General features: G+C 41.0%; 1 protein-coding gene and 1 long non-coding RNA gene across 3 annotated transcripts in view; both read right to left on the reverse strand.

Moving 5' to 3' along the window:
• Positions 1-21,969, reverse strand: part of LOC110443309 — a 365,314-nt gene that overhangs the window by 323,157 nt on the left and 20,188 nt on the right. The gene's annotated exons all lie outside the window — the stretch shown is intronic.
• On the reverse strand, positions 15,863-16,596 carry LOC110443311. Its single transcript, XR_002462091.1, has 2 exons — positions 16,542-16,596; positions 15,863-16,005 (listed from the first exon to the last, which is right to left on the reverse strand). It is a non-coding gene; the product is annotated as an uncharacterized LOC110443311 (long non-coding RNA).

Below are 21,969 nucleotides of genomic sequence, written 5' to 3' on the forward strand. Positions count from 1 at the left end.
GATTTAGGCACATTTTAGGTATACCTCTGCCCGAGATATAATTTATGCACATTTTAGGTATACACACCTCAGTCAGAGGTATGATTTAGGCACATTTTAGGTATACCTCTGACTGAGGTACGATTTAGGCACATTTAAGGTATACCTCAGTCAGAGGTATAAAAAAGGCACATTTTAGGCATGCCTTAAATGTGCCTAAAATGTACCTATATTGAACAGGTTTTAACCCCTCCTATTCTGTCCTCTTTTTCTTCCTTACCAAAAATGTACCTAAGGCATGCCTTAGGTACCCCAAAAAGTGTACCTCAAATGTACCTTTTTTTCCCCTGGGCAGTTTCATAAACACAGGATTGGGACTGATATGCAGAAGACTAGCCTTAACTCTGTTTTCATCTTTTATCAAAGAATTTATTATTTTTTAAAGACATTACTTATACAGGAAGAATTAAGTTTTCTTGAAAATAATTGAGGAGCACATACTAGCTTAAAGAGGCCCGGAGGGCCATCTGGTTATTTACAAAATCAGGGCGAATTATACTATTACAATTATTCCACAATTGTTTTAGCTGTGCCTGTACATACCAAGATGGAATTCACCGTTACTTTATATCAAATTTGATTTCTCAGTACCACGGATGCTACATTGCAAATCTGGTTGAAATACAACTAACTGGTCAGGAGGAATAGGCTTAAAGTAATTAACACCGAATTCCCCTCTGTTCGATAATGTCCCTAAGCTCTCACATGGAGAAGCTACACTTTTCCTTCAAACAACAACAGATCTCGAGGTCTCAAGCTTAAGGACCAAGTGATGCTTTGGAAGGAGAAGGATTTTCAAAGCTTCCCTTATTTTACCTCTTTTGGGTAAGCCCCTCTGCTCCATGGGGAGGGGGCATTAGGGGAAGTAAAAGTAAGAAAATCCTTCTCCTTTCCATATGGTTTAAGACTTTTATGCAAATGGAAGGAGAAGGATTTTCAAAGTTTCCCTTATTTTAACCCTTTTGGGCTAAGCCCCTCTGCTCCATGGGGAGGGGCATAAGGGGAAGTAAAAGTAAGAAAATCCTTTTCCTTTTCATGTGGTTGAAGTCTTTTATGGAAATACAAGAATGATATTGAATATTAACCTTCATTTCCTCTATTTAGGCTCTATCCCTCTGTCCCCAGTAGTAAGTAAACTTTTTGTTCTTGAAGGTTCTCTTAGTGCACATACTGTTGATAAGGATACAAAGCTGAATTCACAGAACTAATCAGAAGGTCAAACGGAACATCCCGATTGGCTGTAATTTTATATCCATGGCTTCTAAGTTGATCCTCAGTCATACATAAGAGATGATCCGATTGGTTATGAAATAAAATGAAAGCTGACCTGGGGGTCAGTTCTCGTCACATGTTCACTGATCTGCTGATGAAACATTAAAGATATCTATTTACAATATTTTATTTTTTAAGACATTGTACAGTTTGATACTTCCTGCATGCAATAAGCCTTGTTAAGACCTTTGTATGCAAATCTCAGCTAAAGGTACTAGTAATTTGTATGCTACGTAAACAATTATTTCCCTATCTAAATGGTCATAAACTCCTCAGTGACCAATCACCAGACTTTCATAAATCGATGTTTGTTGAATCTTGTATTAGATCTATTTTGCAAGCTCATATCTGTGTTGATTGGATGGTGCAGTGGATAACGCACTTGCCTCTCACAAAAAGCAGCCGGGGTTGGATTCCCCATTCTGACGTGAAAAGGTATAGGGTCACCTGCCCCACCATGTAGGTTTTCTCTGGATACTCCGGTTTCCTCCCACATTAACACCCACACACCCACAGGCTAACATACGAGCCAACAAGACTGATCAATATAAGTTGAAATTACTTATTGTTTCATTATTATTTCATATTATATTAAATAGTGGGTGTTGTAATAACCAAAACTTGCTCTTAGAAATGCCTGAAATATATATTCAATCAATTCTTTTAACAAGAAAATCCTTGAAATATTTTTTTTCTTTCCAGTTCATGTCTGTGCCAAGTCACTCACATTAATGAACGGTATGAATAACAACAACTATATAACTTGCACAGAAACATTAGGTACTCGGATAGCAACAAACCCTTAGTTTGCTTCAAGCTTTTTCCTTAAATTTCGTACAAGTGCACAGCCAAAACTGAAGCTCAAACTCAGTTTGTGGCCGACCTAAATATGTTTGTTATACTGAAGCCGGGGTTTAACTTTAACACCAAAGTCCTGAGGTCAAAAGAAGTTAAATTATATAATGAATTAAATTATGATAAAACTTTATATCTGGGGTCTGAGGTCACATCAATTTACAAGTGGTAATTCAGATCAAATATGTAATAATTTTACTTCGTTATTAAGATCAGACGTTAATTTTGTTTTTGCAATGAAAGTGAAATAACAAGATTTTATTCTAAAAACATTTTGGGAAAATAAAGTACAGTTTTCCGTACGTTATGCTGTTTATTCAATCCCGTTTCTGTCACTGATTTTACAGATCACATACATATGTAAATCGTACCTGACTGACTCCGGGGTCTTACACAGTCATTTGGTGCACTACATCACCATACATAGTAATTACTACAAGTTGTCTGGTGGGAAAAAAACTCCACCATTTTTGACATACCCGCCATACTGCCGATTATTCCAACGAAACATTTACCTTTACAAGTATTACACCCAGACCAAGAGCCGATCATAATAAATGTGTCAAACTCTATTGAGAAAAATTAATTAAATTCTTAAAACTGATATTCAGGTTTCCAAGTGCAATATATTATTTGATAATAGAAAAAACATTAGGTGTTGTGTGTGGGTGTGTGGTGAATTCTGTATCGTATGATACATTATAACATTAACATTGATTTTGTACCGTATTATTTATATTAAGGACCCCTGTTCCAATGCAGACAGGTAGAAAAATCTGCTGCAATCTTTCACACATACAGTTTACCCTAATGTTTGTTTTGGATGTATAACTGTACATGTAGAATGACTGGGCTCAGGTGCTACTGGTGAACATGTAACTAATGACTGGGCCCTGGTGCTACTGCTGAACAGGTTACTAATGACTGGGCTTTGGTGCTACTGCTGAACAGATTACTAATGACTGGGCCCTGGTGCTTCTGCTGAACAGTTAACTAATGACTGGGCCCTGGTGCTACTGCTGAACAGGTTACTAATGACTGGGCCCTGGTGCTACTGCTGAACAGTTAACTAATGACTGAGCCCTGGTGCTACTGGTGAACATGTAACTATAATGACTGGGCCCTGGTGCTACTGTTGAACAGTTAACTAATGACTGGGACCTGGTGCTACTGTTGAACAGGTAACTATAATGACTGGGCCCTGGTGCTACACCTGAACAGTTAACTAATGACTGAGCCCTGGTGCTACTGGTGAACATGTAACTATAATGACTGGGCCCTGGTGCTACTGTTGAACAGTTAACTAATGACTGCGCCCTGGTGCTACACCTGATTAGTTAACTAATGACTGGGCTCTGGTGCTACACCTGAACAGGTAACTAATGACTGGGCCCTGGTGCTACTGCTGAACAGGTTCCTAATGACTGGGCCCTGGTGCTACTGCTGAACAGGTAACTATAATGACTGGGTCCTGCTGCTACTGCTGAACAGGTAACTAATGACTGGGCCCTGGTGCTACAGCTGAACAGGTAACTATAATGACTGGGCCCTGGGGCTACTGCTGAACAGGTAACTATAATGACTCGGCCCTGGTGCTACTGCTGAACAGGTAACTATAATGAGTGGGCCCTGGTGCTACTGCTGAACAGGTAACTAATGACTGAGCCCTGGTGCTACACCTGAACAGTTAACTAATGACTGGGCCCTGGTGCTACTGCTGAACATGTAACTATAATGACTGGGCCCTGGTGCTACTGTTGAACAGTTAACTAATGACTGAGCCCTGGTGCTACACCTGAACAGCTAACTAATGACTGGGCCCTGGTGCTACTGGTGAACATGTAACTAATGACTGAGCCCTGGTGCTACACCTGAACAGTTAACTAATGACTGGGCCCTGGTGCTACTGCTGAACAGATAACTATAATGACTGGGCCCTGGTGCTACTGCTGAACAGGTAACTAATGACTGGGCCCTGGTGCTACTGCTGACCAGGTCCCTAATGACTGGGCCCTGGTGCTACTGCTGAACAGGTAACTAAAATGACTGGGCCCTGGTGCTACTGCTGAACAGGTAACTAATGACTGGTCCGCCCTGGTGCCACTGACTTTGTCCATCATACACAATTCCAGACATCCTCTCTCCAGAAACAATTAGTGTCATATAAACCATATCTATCCGGAAATAAGCCCATGATCGCTAATAAGCACACCAATATATATTGCAGTTCGGTAGAAATGCCAACCAAGGCTTTTCGATTGTCCTGTAATAAGCCCATCTTTCAGTCAGAGGTTATGTGTTAATTGGCCCCTGGGTTTATTGCAGGACAAATATGGTGGTGTGCTCTGTATACTGAGTAGAATGGACACTGTCTAAACAAAGACAAACATTTGCTTGAAAGTGTGACCTTGACCTTTTTACAAACATTTTCTTGAAAGTGTGACCTTGACCTTTTACTGACCTTGACCATTTATTGACCTCGACCTTTTACTGACCTTACCTGATCCAAGGCATCAGTAGAAACATTGTGATAAGTGATCATTATACTGCATGACAAGGAGAAAGGACACTGCTTCAGACAAAAATAAACATTTTCTTGAAAGTGTGATCTTGACCATTTATTTACCTAGACCTTTTACTGACCTTATCTGATACAAGACATCATTAGAAGCATTGAGATAGGCACAGATTAAATGTATTTAATAACAAGAGGCCCAGAGGGCCTGTATCGCTCACCTGTTTCTTTTGTTACATGCAACTGACATATAGGTAACTTAAGACCAAATTTGGTAACTAGAACATAAGACATTTTAACATCTCTTAAACGGTTCTGAAGATATTGTCGTTTGAAACTTGAAATTTTAAAGTTGAAGCTTTTAACTCATATTGACCTTTGACTCCCGACTTGCACTTAAAGTTGACCTTTGACCTCATTACTCATTGCTGTTTGAAGTTTTTAACATAATTGACACCAGTGACCTTGAAAGTAGGTCAAGGTAATTTTAATGAGGAAAATTATAGCACTTCATCCCAGGTACCTACTGGCCAAATATCATGACCCTGAGCCTTATGGAATTTGATAAGAAGATTGTTAAAGCCTTTGACTCATGTTGACCTTTGACATCATTACTGTAATTGAGAAAAAGATTTGCACTGATGGTCTATATAACATACCCAAGTATCATGACACTAGTTCAAATGGTTCTTCGGATATTGTTTGAAATTTTTAACAAATTTGACCGCAGTGACCTTGAAAGTAGGTCAAGGTCATTTTAATGAGGGAAATTTATAGCACTACATCCTAGGTATCTACTGGCCAAATATCATGACCCTGGGCTTAATGGAACTTGAGAAGAAGATTGTTAGAGTTTTTAACCAAAGTTGACATTTGACCCCCGACTAGCATTTAAAGTTGACCTTTGACCTCATAACTGTAACTGAGAAAAATATTCCCACTGCTGGTCTACATAACATACCCAAAATTTGCACTGCTGGTCTACATAACATACCCAAGTATCATGACTCTAGTCAAAATGGTTCTTAGGATATTGTTGTTTGAAATCTTTCACATATTTGACCGCTGTGACCTTGTAAGAAGGTCAAGGTCATTTTAATGAGGGAACTTTATAGCACTACATCCTAGGTATCTATTGGCCAAATATCATGACCCTGTGCCTAATGGAACTTGATAAGAAGATTGTTGAAGATTTTAACCAAAGTTGACATTTGAACCCCCGACTGACCTTTGACCTCATAACTGTAACTGAGAAAAATATTCGCACTGCTGGTCTACATCACATACCCGAGTATCATGACTCTAGTTCAAATGGTTCTTAGGATATTGTTGTTTGAAATTTTTCACATATTTGACCGCTGTGACCTTGAAAGTCGGTCAAGGTCATTTTAATGAGGAAACGTTATAGCACTCCATCCCAGGTACCTACTGGCCAAATATCATGACCCTGGGCCTTATGGAACTTGAGAAGAAGATTGTTAAAAATTTTAACCAAAGATGACATTTGAACCCCCCACTAGCATTTAAAGTTGACCTTTGACCTCATTACTGTAATTGAGGATAATATTCGCACTGCTGGTCTCCATAACATACCCAAGTATCATGACTCTAGTTCAAATGGTTCTTAGGATATTGTTGTTTGAAATTTTTAACATTTTTGACCCCTGTGACCTTGAAAGTAGGTCAAGATCATTTCAATGAGGAAACTTCGTTCAAAAGAAAAAGTTGACGACTGGACGCCGGACGCCGGACGCTGGACTACGGACGACGAACGCCACAGTACGGCATAAGCTCACACGGCCCTTCAGGCCAGGTGAGCTAAAAACAGATCTGCTATGAAGGGGAATAGTATTTCTTTCTAAAATAGGGGATAATTGGGGAAAATGTTTCAGACCTTGTAGGAAAACAGGTCTCGTATCTTGATAAAGAGGACAAGGCTTAAATCAAGATTGGTCGGGTAATTCAAGGACAAGCGAGTGTACATCATCATCTATAATTTCTAGGTTTAAGCATATACACAATATACTATCAATCAAGTGATTACAAACTTTCAAAGGATTCTTAACGTTGCTTACAGAAAGGCCTTCTAAGACTTCGACAATATTGATGGCCAGAAGTTGACGGGATTGCAGTGCCTACTCCGTTCCACATACATTGATGTGTCCATTGATAAATTCTAATTTTATCCCTAAGTTGAATTCACGTTGTTGTATCATTTGATCTTTTGTAAATGTTAAGTATCAAGAGTTATCAAATTTCAATTTTACATAGCCAGGCTGTTTCACTGAATCTACGGAGGACCATTAGAGATATTTACATACACCATGCATGCAAACCTTTTAACTTAAAACAGCAAGTTCTGCAGGCTGATTACGGTACAGTCTGAAGTATAATCAAGTTTCTGTCAGCTATCAATCAATACTTAATGCTTTTTAGTCGGTAATTAACTATTCAACAAGAGTATCAAAGTACATTACAAATCCTACATTCCCATGGTGTACTTCAGCTGGGTCAGATTCAACTCGGACCAACAAAATTATGAAAACTGTTGTTTTTTTAGATTAATACAGTACTCAAAATGCATTGCATTTTGTTATTATCCTGGTGCTTTGATATATTGACTTTGAAAATCCTAATGGAGATTGCTAAAGCATGAAGAATCTACTGGCATGACTTTCTGTTGTTCAGTGAAGCAGTTCCCATGATGAGGCAAGTGGCATATGAATGCAATAACGAAACTGTGTAACGGAAAACGAGAACCATACTACCACTGGGGATCAAACCAACAACCCCAGCTTCCCAATCCACCAACCCCAGCTTCCCAATCCAACAACCCCAGCTTCCCAATCCAACAACCCCAGCTTCCCAATCCAACAACCCCAGCTTCCCAATCCAACAACCCCAGCTTCCCAATCCAACAACCCCAGCTTCCCAATCCAACAACCCCAGCTTCCCAATCCAACAACCCCAGCTTCCCAATCCAACAACCCCAGCTTCCCAATCCAACAACCCCAGCTTCCCAATCCAACAACCCCAGCTTCCCAATCCAACAACCCCAGCTTCCCAATCCAACAACCCCAGCTTCCCAATCCAACAACCCCAGCTTCCCAATCCAACAACCCCAGCTTCCCAATCCAACAACCCCAGCTTCCCAATCCAACAACCCCAGCTTCCCAATCCAACAACCCCAGCTTCCCAATCCAACAACCCCAGCTTCCCAATCCAACAACCCCAGCTTCCCAATCCAACAACCCCAGCTTCCCAATCCAACAACCCCAGCTTCCCAATCCAACAACCCCAGCTTCCCAATCCAACAACCCCAGCTTCCCAATCCAACAACCCCAGCTTCCCAATCCAACAACCCCAGCTTCCCAATCCAACAACCCCAGCTTCCCAATCCAACAACCCCAGCTTCCCAATCCAACAACCCCAGCTTCCCAATCCAACAACCCCAGCTTCCCAATCCAACAACCCCAGCTTCCCAATCCAACAACCCCAGCTTCCCAATCCAACAACCCCAGCTTCCCAATCCAACAACCCCAGCTTCCCAATCCAACAACCCCAGCTTCCCAATCCAACAACCCCAGCTTCCCAATCCAACAACCCCAGCTTCCCAATCCAACAACCCCAGCTTCCCAATCCAACAACCCCAGCTTCCCAATCCAACAACCCCAGCTTCCCAATCCAACAACCCCAGCTTCCCAATCCAACAACCCCAGCTTCCCAATCCAACAACCCCAGCTTCCCAATCCAACAACCCCAGCTTCCCAATCCAACAACCCCAGCTTCCCAATCCAACAACCCCAGCTTCCCAATCCAACAACCCCAGCTTCCCAATCCAACAACCCCAGCTTCCCAATCCAACAACCCCAGCTTCCCAATCCAACAACCCCAGCTTCCCAATCCAACAACCCCAGCTTCCCAATCCAACAACCCCAGCTTCCCAATCCAACAACCCCAGCTTCCCAATCCAACAACCCCAGCTTCCCAATCCAACAACCCCAGCTTCCCAATCCAACAACCCCAGCTTCCCAATCCAACAACCCCAGCTTCCCAATCCAACAACCCCAGCTTCCCAATCCAACAACCCCAGCTTCCCAATCCAACAACCCCAGCTTCCCAATCCAACAACCCCAGCTTCCCAATCCAACAACCCCAGCTTCCCAATCCAACAACCCCAGCTTCCCAATCCAACAACCCCAGCTTCCCAATCCAACAACCCCAGCTTCCCAATCCAACAACCCCAGCTTCCCAATCCAACAACCCCAGCTTCCCAATCCAACAACCCCAGCTTCCCAATCCAACAACCCCAGCTTCCCAATCCAACAACCCCAGCTTCCCAATCCAACAACCCCAGCTTCCCAATCCAACAACCCCAGCTTCCCAATCCAACAACCCCAGCTTCCCAATCCAACAACCCCAGCTTCCCAATCCAACAACCCCAGCTTCCCAATCCAACAACCCCAGCTTCCCAATCCAACAACCCCAGCTTCCCAATCCAACAACCCCAGCTTCCCAATCCAACAACCCCAGCTTCCCAATCCAACAACCCCAGCTTCCCAATCCAACAACCCCAGCTTCCCAATCCAACAACCCCAGCTTCCCAATCCAACAACCCCAGCTTCCCAATCCAACAACCCCAGCTTCCCAATCCAACAACCCCAGCTTCCCAATCCAACAACCCCAGCTTCCCAATCCAACAACCCCAGCTTCCCAATCCAACAACCCCAGCTTCCCAATCCAACAACCCCAGCTTCCCAATCCAACAACCCCAGCTTCCCAATCCAACAACCCCAGCTTCCCAATCCAACAACCCCAGCTTCCCAATCCAACAACCCCAGCTTCCCAATCCAACAACCCCAGCTTCCCAATCCAACAACCCCAGCTTCCCAATCCAACAACCCCAGCTTCCCAATCCAACAACCCCAGCTTCCCAATCCAACAACCCCAGCTTCCCAATCCAACAACCCCAGCTTCCCAATCCAACAACCCCAGCTTCCCAATCCAACAACCCCAGCTTCCCAATCCAACAACCCCAGCTTCCCAATCCAACAACCCCAGCTTCCCAATCCAACAACCCCAGCTTCCCAATCCAACAACCCCAGCTTCCCAATCCAACAACCCCAGCTTCCCAATCCAACAACCCCAGCTTCCCAATCCAACAACCCCAGCTTCCCAATCCAACAACCCCAGCTTCCCAATCCAACAACCCCAGCTTCCCAATCCAACAACCCCAGCTTCCCAATCCAACAACCCCAGCTTCCCAATCCAACAACCCCAGCTTCCCAATCCAACAACCCCAGCTTCCCAATCCAACAACCCCAGCTTCCCAATCCAACAACCCCAGCTTCCCAATCCAACAACCCCAGCTTCCCAATCCAACAACCCCAGCTTCCCAATCCAACAACCCCAGCTTCCCAATCCAACAACCCCAGCTTCCCAATCCAACAACCCCAGCTTCCCAATCCAACAACCCCAGCTTCCCAATCCACCAACCCCAGCTTCCAAATCCACCAACCCCAGCTTCCCAATCCAACAACCCCAGCTTCCCAATCCAACAACCCCAGTTTAAGTCAATATCAAAAATGTTGCGGATCAACCTACAGCAGGTATATCCAATTTACTCGTTTACCCCTAAATATTTAAATATTTAAATTTGACTTAACCAGTCTTTGTTTAGTAATGTTCAAATGTGTCTTCAGAGGTGAATGGGTTAACGATTCATGTCGATTTATTTATTTATTTTTCTATTACAGCAATTTCCCTTTATATTCTGCTTAGAAACAATTTCCAAACAGTTTCTAATACTTAGTGAGTTTTTGCAGTGGTACCGGAGACCTTAAATAGAGGGAGATATCAAAACATCTAACTAGGGGATATAGCAAAACATCTAACTAGAGGGAGATAGCAAAACATCCAACTAGAGGGATATAGCAAAACATCTAACTAGATGGAGATAGCAAAACATCTAACTAGAGGGAGATAGCAAAACATCCAACTAGAGGGAGATAGCAAACATCCAACAAGAGGCCCAGATGGCCTGTATCGCTCACCTGGATATCTAAGCAATCATGGCAAAATATTCTCCAAATGAGATCAAAGGGAATATGCCAGACCCCAAGGCCCATTCTTGTAGCATATCTGTATTAGAATTTTTATGCCCAGCAATTTTATGTATGGTTATGGGGTGGGGATCTCAACTGTTTCCAAGCTGTGACTCAGAAACCAGGTCCCTAGGGTTGTGGCCAAACCCCATGATCAATTCTAATAACATGACTGCATTTGTCTCTTTCTGACCAGTATTTGTATATATAGTTTTGGGGTGGGGATCTCAGCCATTTCAAAGTTAGGACCCAGGGACTATGTCTCCAAGGGTAGGATCAGACCCTAGGGCCATCCTTGAAGCAAATGTGCATTATTCTCTTTATACTCAGCAATTGTATATATGGTTATAATGGTAAGGATCTCAACCATTTCCAAGTAATAAACTTTTTTGGCCACACCCCTTAGCTCGGGGGGTTAGCCCCACCATTTGTACAATTTTGAATCCCTGCCTCCAATGAATGCTTCCAACCAAATATAATCGATATCCATGGCATAGTTCTACAAAAGAAATCGTTTATAGCAATATAGCCAAATTGCCCCCTTTTGGCCCCGCCCTTAGCCCCCTGGGGGATCAGCCCCACCAATTGTACAATTTTGAATCACCACCACCTAGGGATGCTTCCAGTCAAGTATGGTTGACATCCATCACTTAGTTCCAGAGAAGAAGTCGTTTAAAGCTCAATAACCCTTTTTGTCCCTGTCCCTCAGCCCCCTGAGGGATCAGCCACACCATTTGTACAATTTTGAATCCCTGCCTCCCATGAATGCTTTTGATCAAATTTGATTGATATCCAGAGCACAGTTCTACAGAAGAAGTTGTTTGTAGCAATATAGCCGAATTGCCCCTTTTGTCCCCACCTCAAAGCCCCTGGGGGGTCAGCCCCACCATTTTTTACAATTTTGAATCTCAACCACCTAGGAATGCTTCCAGTCAATTATGGTTGATTTCCATCATTTAGTTCCAGAGAAGAAGTCGCTTAAACCAGTATAGCCAAATAACTCTTTTTCCCTGCCCCTCAGCCCCCTGAGGGATCAGCCACACCATTTGTACAATTTTGAATCCCTGCCTCCCATGAATGCTTTTGATCAAATATGATTGATATCCAGTGCATAGTTCTACAGTAGAAATCATTTGTAGTAATAGAGCCAAATTGCCCCGCCCCTCAGCCCCCTGGGGGGTCAGTCCCACCATTTGTACAATTTTGAATTTCTACTACCAAGGGATGCTTCCAGTCAAATATGGTTGATATCCACTTCTTAGTTCCAGAGAAGTCACTTAAAGTAATATAGCCAAACTGCCCCCTTTTGGCCCCGCCCCTCAGCTCCCTGGGGGATCAGCCCCACCATTTGTACAATTTTGAATCCCCACTACCTCGGGACTAACTAGAGGGAGACAGCAAAACATCCAACTAGAGGGAGATATCAAAACATCCAACTAGAGAGAGATAGCAAACACCTAACTACAGGGAGATAGCAAAACATCAAACTAGAGGGAGAGAGCAAACATCCAACAAAAGGGAGATAGAAAAACATCAAACTAGAAGGAGATAGCAAAACATTCAACTAGAAGGAGATATAAAAACATCCAACTAGAGGGAGATAGCAAAACATCAAACTAGAAGGAGATAGCAAACATCCAACAAAAGGGAGATAGAAAAACATCAAACTAGAAGGAGATAGCAAAACATTCAACTAGAGGGAGATAGAAAAACATCCAACTAAAGGGAGATAGCAAAATATCAAACTAGAAGGAGATAGCAAACATCCAACTAGAGATAGATAGCAAAACATCCAACTAGAAGAAAATAGCAAACATTAAAATAGAGGGAGATATAAAAACATCAAACTAGAGGGAGAAAGCAAAACGTCCAACAAGATGGAGTTAGAAAAACATCAAACCAGAGGAAGATAGCAACCATCCAACTACAGGGAGATAGCAAACATTTAATTAGAGGGAGATAGCAACCATTAAAATAAAGGGAGATATAAAAACATCCAACTAGACGGAGATAGCAAAACATCCAACTAGAGGGAGATAGCAAAACACTAAACAGAGGGAGATAGCAAACATCCACCTAGAGGGAGATAGCAAAACATCCAACTAGAGGGAGATAGCAAAACATCTAACTAGAAGGAAATAGCAAAACATCCAACTAGAGGGAGATAGAAAAACATCCAACTAGAGGAGATAACAAACATCAAATCAGAGGGAGATAGCAAATATTAAACTATAAGGAGATAGCAAAACATCAAACTAAAGGGAGATAGGAAAACATCAAACTAAAGGGAGATAACAAAACGTCCAACTAAAGGGAGATAGCAAAACATCAAAATAGAGGGAGATAGCAAAAATCTAACTAGACGGAGATAGCAAAACATCCAATTAGAGGGAGATAGCAAAACATCCAACTTAAGGGAGTTAAAAAAACATTGTACTAGAGGGAGATAGAAAAACATCAAACCAGACGGAGATAGCAAAAAAACAAACCAGAGGGAGATAGCAAAACATCCAACTAAAGGGAGATAGCAAACATTAAACTAGAGGGAGATAGCAAAATACCAAACTTAAAAAAGAGATAGCAAACATCTAATTAGTGCAAGATAGCAAACATTCAATTAATCAAACATCCAGTAAGTGCAAGATAGCAATCAAATGAAGTAGGCATGTAAAAACCAACAAGTACAGATGTCAGACCTTAACACAGATAGAAGAACAAATGCAATTAAAAATTAGATTCTGACTTTAAAGAAATTCCTAAACTTTGCAACATACAAAGTCAACATAATTGTATATATATACATCACAGCGAAATCATCACAACATTTTTTATGAAATATATTGAAATATTTTAATGCACAAAAATAGCAGCAACACCTAGAAACACTTTGCTTTGCAATACGTCTGCATCCTCCATTAAGATAACAACTGGTTTTTTTCAAATTTGACCTTGATAAATAGGAGGCTATGATGAAGATAGACACACTTAACACCCAATACTAATTGAGTAATCAACCCAATAATGTTTTTTACGAATCATTAATCAAAGTGTTGTGAATTGTTAAAAATCGTACGAATACCCATAAATCTTGTACGGTGTATAAACTTCTCACTATACCAACGTTTTTACAGCTCGGTATGATAGCAACTGAACAATTGATTTAAAGAATGTTAAGAGATGGCTGAGCCTCAATGGACAAAAAATTGAAAACCCTGTATTTGAACTTGCATGCAGTTTAATTCAATAAAAAGCTATAAGCCTCTGATTCGGTAGTGCAGGCATGCTCTCCTAATGCCAAATTGCATCAGGGACATTAAGTGGGATTACAAACACATATTTGCCCAGTGGAGTTGCTAAGCTTCTTAAAAGTTTTCGACACCAAGTCTAACAAATAAATATCAGTCAAATATAGCTGATAGCATACAGCGTTATCTCTACATGGAGTTTTTTACACTGTTAAAGGTCTAAAACACACATCATAAATTTATTTGTCATCATAAAGTCTACATTTGTCACTTTCAAATTTATTATAAGTGACAAAATGCTTTTACTTTGCGCTGTCCACTTTAAGTAGCGACAGCTGGTAATATTTCCTATCAAAACACTGGTGTTCTGCGTATTCTATGTAGCTTATCAGTGTAAAAACTGCATGCTCTAATACATTTTCCAACAAATTGTTAATTTTGTTTTCATTACACTATTTACATTCACCAAATTACCTCCAAGTTTTTGCAAATAATAACAATGCCTATTTATCATACATACTTAATGGACTTGAACAAACAAAACATGGAACAAGAAAAGCCCATGTACAATTAATGTACTTAACGATCCCTGTCCCACTGCACTGTGGGTTGTCCTTTATACAGTTACCTCCCCTTAAACTTCTGTTTGGATGTAACTTCCGCTGATAAGGTGGTAGCTCAATCGGTTGGAGCCATAGTATAACAATCTGAAGTCCAGGGTTCGAATCCTGGTCTAGCCCCGCTGAATGTTACACTCAGAACACTGTTGTTGATTATATTTCATTATTTTATCTTTATGATTTCTCATAGAAGTCCTGTAAGGTATAGTTTTCTTTCCAGAAATTATTTTTCAAAGTTATAATCATGCCGCAAAAAAAGTCTCCAACACTTAGTTACCGTTTTCGGCAGTGGTACGGGGATCCTTAAGGATCCTTGTCCCACTGTAGATAAAACACTAGAGAGTTCCATTATAATTCTTTCTTACATACAGTTATCTCCCTTCCATTTCATTTGTATATAGCTGTAGTGCGACTGGGTAGGGTTTTACCTTTGACCAGGTAGCTCAAGTAATTTATTAAAGCAACAGTTATGATCAGATGTCCAGGATTGGAATCCTAGTCTAGCCCCGACGCATTTTTACACTTTTGTTCTTTTGTATGCTTCATTTGTATTTATTTTTCACAAAATTTCTGCAAGGTACGTTTTTATTTTCAGAACTGATTTATCAAATCAAGTCATGCCGAAAATTTTGTTTTCAATAAATTTGTACTTTCTAATGGCAATGGTACATGGACCCTTAAGCTTCAAGGTGTTGCTAGGAGTTACAGAACTGATGTTGGTTATGCTATTCCGTCTTTCCGTATTGCAGAGTTATCTTCTCTTGGGAACAGGTATTGATTGTTACGTCACTTGTTTGTGAGAGTAACGTCATCAATTTTTGAGAAAATGACGTGATTTTCTCACACAAACCAATGACGTAACAATCAATACCTGCTCCCAAGAGAAGATAACTCTGCAATACGCAAAGACGAATTTACAAACTCTCATTAATAGGCCAAAAGTGAATACACAGGTTACAGTGATCTGCTGTTCCAATAGTTACAGGGTTGCCAACCTCTTAGGAGTCCAGTGTGGGAGATCTCCCTCCACTGGGTTTTTCAATGTGTGAGACTTTTGACGGCGTCGCGGCGTAACGTCGTTTTGGGTGTTAATTAAGATAACATTTACAAATGTATCAAACAAATCCTGGCTTTCTCTGACTACTATAACATCTGCATTGTTGATATTTTCTCTTCAAGATCTTTGTAGGAAAATAAAACAAAACATTTTTTGCAGATATATAAAAGATTTTTATTTATTACACAAAAAAAACTGACATCAGAAATGCAACACATCATATAATCAAAGGCCTTTCTTGTAACGATTCCACCCTTGCCTAGAACAGGTAGCAGTCTTTTTTCTGTATTTCCATGACCTGTTTAAAAAACAGTTCATATCAAAAGTAAGAACTTTACCATAGTAACATGAAAAAGTTCATAACATGAAAATATGATAATTTGACAGTGGAAAAATATTTTACAATTACTTCTGGCTACTATTCTAAGCAACAAATAACAGTAAGACCCTTAGCATTTATACCACGTTTGCAATCCGATCACGTTATTTTTTCATCGCATCAGATTAAAATTGTTTATTACTACAAGTCTCTGGTGTGTTAAATCATATACGCCACTTTACTGCAAAAAATAACTTCGAACTTTTCATCAGCCATCAGCGGCTGTCTGTTCGTGATTCAAGAATCGTTTTCTCTTAATATTTGTGAAGGCAGGACCCAAAAACAATCTCCTAATACACGACGATATTATTAGTAAAACTTTCTTTTTCTGTGCGATAGGTACGTTCAATATTAAGTTTACGAGTGAAAACAACTTGATTGACAGGTTTTATGTCCGCTTCACTACCGAGTAGTTCGGTATAATTATCCACCAGACGATTGTGAAAACAACTCACCTTACGATATATTACATTCGTTTCCACCGGATGTAAAGCGACACCTCTCGTCAGCTCACTTCCAAAGCACAACGTTGCAATATGAGTTATTCCCCTTTGTACGACCCAAGCTAAAAATTGCCGATTTATGGCTTCGCGTGGGATAGAGGGAGAATATTTTCGAATGCGTGAGATTTATACCTCACGTGGCGTGAGGATTGTTTCAGCGTGAGTAAGGACGTTTTTGCGTGAGTTTTTGTCTCACGCCGTGGGAGTTGGCAACCCTGATAGTTATCACTTTGACCGTCCTGGAATGTATCTAGATAAACAAGGTGTTTCTAGACATTGTATAAAAGATATGTTCCAGGCAAACAATTTGTTCATATATAAAGGTCAAAGATCAAAGAATGGTCAGTGACTTGTTTTTAGCATATATAACTCTTTGAAATTCCATGATGTGTCCCTGTACAAGATTTGGCACTCTCAGACACTATAATACGGTAATTATCATTTATGACGTTTTCAATGATAAATATCCAAATTTCAAATAAAGGTCATAGTGACCTATTTTTATTGTGCATGATGCCCTCAACCATCCAAACAAGAGATCCCAGAGGGATCTTGGCGCCCACGTTTGTACGATCTTCATTAAATCTTTGTCAGTTCGATCTTTTCTCTTCTTTCCTCTAATCTGTTTGATCGAGTCATGTTAAACGGTAAACGCACCTTGAGGTAACTTTTGATCTAAACTTAATACTGATGTGTATGAAAGCCAACCTTCAAAGTGAGTTTGTCATTTCACATATTTACTAGTGCAGTACTTAAATTAAGTGAAAAAAATAGAATCGATCATTGCAATATGAGAAAGATCTGTTTAGTTCTTCTTTTAATCCATTTTGTTTTTATGATCAGTCTCAAAATATAACATGTACAACGAGAGATCAAGGGGAACCTACATATAAAATTTGAGAAAGATCCCTTCCGTACATCCCTACAAATAGCGATAACAAACTTTTACTATCAAAATCTAAGATGGCTGCCTGTCGGCCATGTTGTTTATCCGATCAGTCTCTAAACCAATAACAAAGAATTGTTTACGGATGGACGACGGACAACAGACGGACCACGGACCACGGACGCAGGGTGATTTGAATAGCCCACCATCAGATGATGGTGGGCTAAAAATGCCCTGCACAGCTAAGGACCAAGGGGAACCTACATTTAAAATTTGAGAAAGATCCCTCTGATACCTCTGGAGAAATAGCGATAACAAACTTTCACTATAAAAATCCAAGATGGCTGCCTGTCGGCCATGTTTTTTATCCGATCAGTCTCAAAAGTTGCCCTGCACAGCTTCGGACCAAGGGGAACCTACATATAAAATTTGAGAAAGATCCCTGTAGTACTTCTTGAGAAATAGCGATAACAAACTTTCTATATCAAAATCAAAGATGGCTGCCTGTCGGCCATGTTGTTTATCCGATCAGTCTCAAAAGTTGCCCTGCACAGCTATGGACCAAGGGGAACCTGCATATAAAATTTGAGAAAGATCCCTCTGGTTCTTTTTGAGAAATACTGATAACAAGAATTGTTTAAGGACGGACGGCGGACGGCGGACGGCGGACGACGGATGGACCACGGACGCAGGGTGATTTGAATATGATGGTGGTCAAAAATGTTAGCATATAACAAACTTGATAAACAAGATGAAATACTGTAGGCTGGAGTACTTTCACCCAATCAATTTTGCTCCCTTAATGATAATAATAATATACAACATTTTTGATAAAGCTAGAATAAGCCACTCCAAAGCGCTTTACAGTACATAGATATACAATCAAAACAATTAAAACAATAAGCATTTTACATTAATCAATACAATGTTTGAGAATTTGCAGGTGCTGCCTTATCAGGCCCTAACTACTTGTCCTATGCCACCTGGCTAATGTCTCCCTTTGTGTGTATGCCTGCGTGTATAATGGAGATGTAATGTGTTGTTTGTAGTGGGACCGTGCTTCCAACGGCATCATTTATCGTGCCACCTAGCTCAATTGAATACTACAGCACAGATACCACAACACCCACCCCAGACCAATTTATACTCCACCTGAGTTGTTGGAGTTGTGTGGGCAGGAGAAAAACACTTTCTCTGAATATTCATGCGTACAACGTCTTCAGGGATTGATCCCCGGCCACCTGCGTGGAAGTCTGAGTGTAAACCACTTGACCAATCTGCCCTTTACTGGTAGAATCTATTTCACAAAGTGCTATTTTCACCCTTCTCATGTTATTACTACAAATTTGATAAACCGAGATGAAATACTGTAAGCAGAAAAACTGAGTCAATTTTTCACCCTTTACTGGTAGAATCTGTTTTTTGTGTATGTTAAATTTGCCCTCACATATTATTACTATGCATAGTAAGTTGTGAACTTATTTTCACTGTCATGATAAATTACCCTTCATTCCAGAGGACGAAAAAGGCGAAAGTTTAATTGTTGCAAAAATTTCCAGGTATATAATTGTAAAGGAGAAATATTTAGCACAATCTTTTTATTAGATGTCACAGGTCAAATATAGTTCACAACTAGAATTTTGTTTCTGTGAACAAAAACATGTCTCCCCTTATTAGCCAAGAGACAAACTTCGGTATAAAAAATTAACAAAGGGCCATGTCTCCTTATACAGTAGGACATGAGACCCGAATTTAGAATATGACACTCCTACTTCCCAAGATACATTAAAACTATAGCAAATATGGTCAACGTAGGTGAAATAACATGGAAGTTATACTGTGGACAAACTTTGGTATTAAAAATAAACAAAGGGCCATAACTCTGTATACAAGAGGCCCAGAGGGCCTGTATCGCTCACCTGGATATCTAAGCAATCATGGCAAACTATTCTCCAAATGAGATCAAGGGAATATGCCAGACCCCAAGGCCAATCCTTGTAGCAAAGCTATATTAGATTTTTCATGCCCAGCAATTTTATGTATGGTTATGAGATGGGGATCTCAACTGTTTCCAAGCTTTGACTCAGAAACTAGGTCCCTAGAGTTGTGGCCAGACCCCAGGATCGATTCTAATATCGTGACTGCATTTGTCTCTTTTTGCCAAGCATTTGTATATATAGTTTTGGGGTGGGGATCTCAACCGTTTCAAAGTTATGACCCAGGGGCCAAGTCTGCAAGGGTGGGGCAGACCCTGGGATCAATTCTAATATCATGACTGCATTCGTCTCTTTATGCCCAACAATTGTATATATAGTTTTGGGGTGGGGATATTAACCATTTCAAAGTTATGACCCAGGGGTTAAGTCTCCAAGGGTGGGGCAGTCCCCAAGGCCAACCTGGAAGCATATGTGCAATCATCTCTTTATACTCAGCAATTGTATATATACGGTTATAGGGTGGGGCTCTCAACTGTTTCCAAGCTGTGACTAAGAAACTAGGTCCCTAGGGGTTCGGTCAGACCCCAGGGTCTATTCTGATATCATGATTGCATTCGTCTCTTTATGCCCAGCATTTGTATATATAGTTTTGGGGTGGGGATCTCAACCGTTTTAAAGTTATGGCCCAGGGACTATGTCTCCAAGGGTGGGGCCAGACCCTAGGGACATCCTGGAAGCAAATGTGCATTCTTCTCTTTATACTCAGCAATTGTATATATGGTTATATGGTGGGGATCTCAACCATTTCCAAGTAATACATTTTATTGGCCCCACCCCTTAGCCCGGGGGGTCAGCCCCACCATTTGTACAATTTTGAATCCCTGCCTCCCATGAATACTTCCGACCAAATATGATCAATATCCATGGCATAGTTCTGCAGAAGAAGTCATTTATAGCAATATAACCAAATTGCCCCCTTTTGGCCCCGCCCCTCAGCCCCCTGGGGGGTCAGCCCAACCGTTTGTACAATTTTGAATCTCCACCACCTAGAGATGCTTCCAGTCAAATAAGGTTGATATCCATCACTTAGTTCCAGAGAAGAAGTCACTTAAAGCAGTATAGCCAAATACCCTTTTTGGCCCTGCCCCTCAGCCCCCTGGGGGGTCAGCCACACCATTTGTACAATTTTAAATCCCTGCCTCCCAGGAATGCTTTTGATCAAATATGATTGATATCCAGTGCACAGTTCTACAGAAGAAGTCGTTTGCAGCAATATAGCCAAATTGCCCCCTTTGGGCCCCGCCCCTCAGCCCCCTGGGGAGTCAGCCCCACCATTTGTACAATTTTTAATCACCACCACCTAGGGATGCTTCCAGTCAAATATGGTTGATATCCACTTCTTAGTTCCAGAGAAGAAGTCGCTTAAAGCAATATGAGCAAATTGACCCCTTTTGCCCCCGCCCCTCAGCCCCCTGGGGGGTCAGCCCCATTATTTGTACAATTTTAAATCCCCACCACCTAGGGATGCTTCGGTCAAATTTAGTTTAATTTCAAACAGTGGTTAAGAAGAAGAAGTCGTTGAAAGAAATTGTTGACGTATGGACGTACAGACAGACGGACGGACGGTTTAGTTTAATGGTTTAGAAGTTATGCAGTGGACAAACTTCGGTATTTAAAATAAACAAAGGGCCACAACGCTGTATGTAGTGGGGGCACAAAACCTGATTTCATTGCACTGCACGCCTTCTGTAAGTGATGCAGGTTTACATCAAGTTGGATCAAGATATCTTTAACAGTTTAAAATATACGGGCCGGACAAGAACTTACTGAAAATGTTGCACTTATTTGACTTTGACCTTGAGGTGAAGGTCACAGAGACCTAATTCCAGTGCACTGCACACCTTCTGTGAGTGATTCTTGCATACCTATCATCAAGATATCTTCAACGGTTTAAAGTTATGGCCCGAACAAGTTGCGATTCAAAGAACTAGAAGAAGAAGAAGAACCAGTACTAATACTATGTCTCCCTTCAATCGAAGGGGAGACATAATGACCTACTTTAAGTATGCAACATTCTGCCAAATCACAGAACGTCAGCCACAGTACCAAGTTTGTTGATCACAGGTGAAATAATATGTAACAGAGGTCATTATTTTTTCAATGCCTCCGCAAGGAGTCTAACCCGGGACCTCTGGCTTACTAGTCTTACGCTCTGCCGAATGAGTTAAAGAGAAAATCTCCCTAGCCGAGTTTGTAAGAAGCGGCTAGCATTTTACCAGGGTGACAATTACATGAGATTATCTTGCAAGGGAATGGAAAAATGTTAGACAGAATGATGGGCAGACGTCCTGACCAGAGTTGCAATCCTGTAACAAATTTCCTCTGATAGTACTGGTAGGCGACATTCTTTTAAGGAGATTAAATGATTTTAATCACTTAATAATTTATAAACAAATAGCCAGGGCCATCCCAAAATTATTGCATTCTTATGAATATTTTTGTTGTTGTTGACATTTTCAAATTTCACCACGCGATGTTCCAAGCAACACATTAGGAA

The sequence above is a fragment of the Mizuhopecten yessoensis genome, unplaced genomic scaffold (assembly GCF_002113885.1).
Source record: "Mizuhopecten yessoensis strain PY_sf001 unplaced genomic scaffold, ASM211388v2 scaffold716339, whole genome shotgun sequence".
Lineage (NCBI taxonomy): Eukaryota > Metazoa > Mollusca > Bivalvia > Pectinida > Pectinidae > Mizuhopecten > Mizuhopecten yessoensis.